We start from the raw sequence: 5,797 nt of genomic DNA on the forward strand, positions 1-5,797 counted from the left end.
TTTCTAAACATAACGTCCCAGTGGCTTTTAAACCCCAAAATACATTACGGCAAAGACTGGTTCATCCCAAAGATCCAGTCCCCCGGCACAAACAGAGTAATGTTGTGTATGCTGTTCAGTGTCAGGAGGGCTGTGATCAGTCTTACATCGGGGAAACTAAACAGCCACTGGCCAAAAGGATGGCCCAGCACAGAAGATCAACATCATCAGGCCAGGATTCTGCGGTCTACACTCATCTCCAGGCCAGCGGTCACTCTTTCGGGGATGAAGATGTTCACATCCTGGACAGAGAGGAACGATGGTTTGAGAGAGGAGTAAAGGAGGCCATCTTTGTGAAAAGAAACCGTCCATCATTAAACAGGGGTGGAGGCCTACGTGTTCAATTGTCCCCCTCTTACAATGCTGTGATTGCTAGTATCACTCAGCCCTCTGTGAATAGTAAACAGCCATCAGTGTGCTAATGATCCATTGTTAGGCTGATGGTCCTTCTTGAGCATGTGATCAGCTGGTTTTGGTTGTCAGCAGCAAAACTGGTTGATCCACTCTGAGAAGGTGCTATTTAAGAGACTGAGCTGAATACAGCACCTCAGACTGAGGAAGTCTCTCGGATGAGAGACGAAACGTTTCTACATTTTTTTTTTTTGTTGGTTTTCTTTGTTTTGTTTTTTTGAATGTCCAGAGGACCAGATTTAACTTTTTTAGATTTTTCTACCTGGATCATTGAGCATGCATCAGGATATCAATTCAATTCAGTTTATTTATATAGCGCCAAATAACAACAAAGTTGTCTCAGGGCACTTTACAGGAACATTCACATACATAAAAGCCAATTAGTAAAGTTCTCTATTTAAGGAATCCAGCAGACAAGTTGAATCATGGCTTCAGTGAAGACAACCTTAAACCCACATGCAGACAGAAGAGAATCAATCAACCTTTATTTAGACGGTAAATCCCATTGAGCCTCGAGGACTCATTTACAAGAGAGACCTGATTTCGACAAAGAAAGATGACAACAATGGACAACAGCAACAACAAAACAGTTATAAAAAGCATACTACAGTTTTTTCTTTTTTTTTTTTAACAAATAGGATGGCTAAAAGGAAAAGGTAACAAAACAAAAAACAGCTAGATTCCAAGACAAATGTAGAAAACTAAAAACAGGAACATGTCAGCATTGGACCCTGCCAGGTGTCCAACAGATTCTTAAAGACACTTAGAGAGGTCAAAGGTCGAGAGCTTCAAATCTTTTTGTAAGATATTCCAGGAAACAGGAGCGGAGTAGGAGAAGGTCCTTTTGCCTAGTTCAGTCCTCACTGAGGGAACACTGCAGGTAATGATGTCCTGAGAGCGCACGCTGTAGCTGCACTCACGCAGAGACATGTAGGAGGAGATGTATGAAGGCAGCAGACCAGGAAGTGATTTAAAGATGAAAATGTACCAGTGGGAGAGTCTGCGTGAAGTTAATGATGTCCAGTTAACCAGTGAATACTGGGTGCAGTGGTGGGTACGGTAGTTACAGCCAGTTATGAATCTTAGTGCACCATGATAGACAGCATCCAACATCTGCAGCATCCAACATCTGCAGGGTTCTTGTAGGAGCGTTCATGTAAATAATGTCACCGTGATCCATGGAGGGAAGGAAAGTCACAGATACAAGGTGTTTTCTAGCATTCAGAGTTAGACAGGATCTGTTCCTGAAAAAGAAAAAGAAAGAAGAAAAGGATCCGTAGACACCAAGCAGTGCACAGAGTGATAGAAAATCTAATGTAACAGGCGTGAATCATGACCAAAAATAATCTGTATACAAGAAAAAAATAATCTGTATACAAAAAACAAAACCACAATGAGCACAAATACATGAAAAGATTAAGAAAAGTATTGAATTTTAAATATAGATATCATGATGCATGCTCAATAATCCAGGTAGAAAAATCTAAAAAAGTTAAGTCTGGTCCTCTGGACATTCATAAACAAAACTAAACGAAAAAATGTAGAGACTTGAATACAGCACCTCAGACTGAAGAAGTCTTTCGGATGAAAGACAAAACATTTCTACTTTTTTCTTTTGTTTTGTTTTGTTTTTTGAATGTCCAGTGGACCAGACTTAACTTTTTTTAGATTTTAATATAAATGTTTTTGTAGAATCTGGTTCATCAGATTTAATTCAGTTCAGTTTATTTATACAGTGCCAAGTCACAAGAGAAGTCGTCTCAGGGCACTGAACAGAAACATTCTTATATAAAAATAATAATTTAATATTATTTATATGAGGAGCAGACTACTTTGAGTAACTCATCGCAGAACTCTCGTTAGCAGGACTTGGATTCTGGACACGCCTCCAGAATGAGTCCTAAAGTGCAGGTGCAAATCCAGGCTGAGCTGAGCCAGGCTGAGCAGGTGTGTGCAGGGCTGAGCAGAGTTGGGGCTGATTAAGAGCAGTGCAAATGGGGCAATAGTCTCTCCAGCGTGTCCTGGGTCTTCCCCGGGGTCTCCTCCCTGTTGGACATGCCCAAAGCACCTCCCTAGTGAGGCTCCCAATAAGCATCCTTATCAGACATTCTTTTGATTACTACCCAGAGCTTGTGACCATAGGTGAGGGCAGAAACATAGACTGACCAGTAAACAGAGAGCTTGGCCTTACTGCTTAGCTCCCTCTTCACCACAAAGGACCGGTACAGAGTCCTCAATACTGCAGACGCTGCACCAATCCGTCTGTCTGTCTCACACTCCATTCTTCTCTCACTCGTGAACAAAACATTGAGAAACTTGAACTCCTCCACTTGAGGCAGAACCTCACCCTCGACCCAAAGAGAGCACTTTCTTCTTTAGTTTATGAAATTCTTTTGACAAATTATAAATACCAGATCATTTGGTCTGACGTTCAGCCATGCTTGATTTGGTGGTTCCTGTTATCCTGATCCTCTTCATTGTTTTTGAGACAAAAGCTGTCAGGTTCAAATATTTGTCAGTCTCCAGGCTTGTTCAAGGCCTCTGTCATTCGTGTTACTGAGCCTGCTGATCCAGAGCATAAACCTTTGCTGTGTTGGAAAAGTATTAACAAGCAAGGGGCTTTAACCAGATACTGGATGAGTGGCTTCAAGCGCAACATCTCCCTCACATTATTATGAACACTGTTAGCAAACGTGAATGGTTATCATCTAATAAAAAAAATCATCTAATAAATATTTTCTCGTGTTTTGTCTGTCTTTTCAAATTGTCATTGTGAATTAACACAAGTTAATTGATTACTTTTTTTTTATTGACGATGTTGGATTACATCTGAATCATTTTGTGTAATGACTTCAAATTAATGGTCTACGTTTGCGCTGCTCAATTAAAGCAATTAACTTGTATCATTTCTCAGCATTATATCTCCAGCTGTCCCCTAGCATCACTTTATTACATTCAGGTCTGTTAGCTTTAATATCCTAGTTTGCTGAATTACAACCTTTCACTGCTGGCTATGCCTATTTGTTTCCTGCACTTTCTGTAATTACCCCTCAGGGAACCAGATTTGCTTGAGATGTTTACCAGACAAAACACAAGAAAAACAACTGACCCAAGAAGATGAAGATCTGTCTGATCTTGTGGGAAATCATTACAAGATCAACACCATTAATTACTAATAGGGGATTTCCATTTGGTTTAGATGTGAGGTTAGATTATGATGCACACAAACATTTAATTTGTTATGAATAGGCTTTTAAAGGTAAGAAAACCACCCAAATAATGTGATTTATATTTTTTATGATCTTCTTTTATTAACTTTATGCATCATATATATTTTCTTTGATAAACCTATCTGGACGTTTCTTTTTTTACAAGTGGTGTGTGATTAATTTGACCTGCTCACTGCACATTTCATCAAACAGAGACTAGCTGTAGTTGCTTATTGTTATTGGTCTTTGCTCAGGGACTTTCATTACCTGCCAGCACTGCTGAACACAGCAGCAGCAGCTTCCTGCGTTTGCTCCCTCCTGCCCTGATGTTCTTGTGAACAGAAAGCTAACCCGTCGTTTAAGCCTTTTCTGAGAATAGCTAGTGTAGAAACTGCAGCTGTAAGTCAGGTGGCACTGGAGCAGGAATTGCTATGAATCACCATGAAGTGTGTGCATGTATTTGTGAAGCATAGAAAGTAGCCAAAAAACATACAAAAACTGAACAGTCAAAAGACATCTGACTCACCTAAAAGAAATCTCACTCGTGCATTTGTATTTAGAACTTAACTTGGACTTGGAGGGGAAAGACGTGAGAATAATATCTGCAAATGAATTACTTGGTTTTGCTGCTGGCCCTTTTTTTCTGAATACTCTTGTCGCTGTTTAAAAAAGAGACAACAACAAAACGAGGGAACATCTTAAAAATGTTAACGCTCTGACAAGGGGCGATTCTAGAATCTGACCTTTAGGGGTGCTTAGCCCCTATACTGACAATGGCTCTTAGCTTGAACAACATGCCCCACGGTGTGGTTTGTGAGAATTGCAAAAGCTTACAGCACCGGGTATTCCCAGGCGTTCTCCCATCCAAGTACTAACCCGGCCCGGCCTTGCTTAGCTTCCGAGATCAGACGAGCTCTGTCGAGTTCAGGGTGGTATGGTCGTAAAGGAGGAGCTCAGACACAAATAGGATTTTTTAAAGGATCATAGCAAACAAAGACTAAATTTATGCAACCAGAAGAGTCAACATATATCTACATACAATACACACAAAACAAAGCACTACAGCTTTAAGCATTAACCTTTAATTTAACCATTAAGCATGATATGTAATTATAACAGAAAATGCTGGTTTTACTGGGAGTTTCCTTTGTACAGATGAACATGTAGTACTTCCTGTTTATAACTGTTGTATTCATCTGCTCATGGGATCACCATTACATCCTCTAGACCCTCAGGGTAACACGTGTCTGAATTACATGTTGTCCACTGACAGCATTTAACCATTTTGTTCTGATGATTTTCCTCTAAATCACTGACAGCAGTGTTCATAATGCAAAACCCTGATAATGGTGTTGCTCCAGCAGGTAAGGGGTGTTTCACTTCTGGACAAATTTAGGTCGCTGATTGATCAGTTTCTGACAAGTCTGCTGGATTGACAGGTGGCGTTGAGGATCCGACTAGTGCAAAAAAAATCAGATTTTACTGGCCCGTTTAAGAGTGTCATCAGTTATTCCATTTTTATTTAAAATTTATTCTATATTTTGGTCAATCTATAGTTTGAGAACTAAGCTTCCTTACAAAATCCTAATGATTGTTTATTTATTTTTCATGGGTGCTGAGTTACAATTTAGGGGTGCTTGTGCACCCCCCCAAAAAGATGCTAAAATCCCCAGTGTCTCTCACAATGAAGGAAATGAGATAGTTAAACGAAGACTTAAACATTGAACAATAAATAGATCAATGGCAAAGCTAAGACAAAGATGTTGAGAGAAAGTAGACAAGATTAACTTGTTTTATTAGCAGATCCTATTAAAGTTGCTGTCAGCCTTCCTAAGCGACTCACTGACTTTAACACAATTGAAACACTTTGTGATCTTCATTTTCAGACTTTCTCATATATAACAATAATACATGAAGATGTATGCATGCTGAAGTCTGTGTGGCAAACACATGACGATTAGTGTTTGCTTTTCAAGGTTTCATGTGATTGTTGCAGCTGTGGTGAGAAATCTGTTGCTATACAATTATAAAGCAGCAGATAGCAAACTGGCAGGTGGGCTTGTAAACCCAGCTTGTGAGTGATTGAGCGTAGCAGGCGTTTCTTCAGGTCTATAACGTTAAAGACTGATGGGAGTCCA

The 5,797-nt window shown here is 39.8% G+C and overlaps 1 pseudogene; it reads right to left on the reverse strand.

Moving 5' to 3' along the window:
- Positions 1-4,486: 4,486 nt before the first annotated feature.
- LOC119427943 lies at positions 4,487-4,605 on the reverse strand (annotated as a pseudogene).
- Between the last annotated feature and the right edge of the window lie 1,192 nt (positions 4,606-5,797).

The sequence above is a fragment of the Nematolebias whitei genome, chromosome 21 (genome assembly GCF_014905685.2).
Source record: "Nematolebias whitei isolate Nwh7 chromosome 21, NemWhi1, whole genome shotgun sequence".
Lineage (NCBI taxonomy): Eukaryota > Metazoa > Chordata > Actinopteri > Cyprinodontiformes > Rivulidae > Nematolebias > Nematolebias whitei.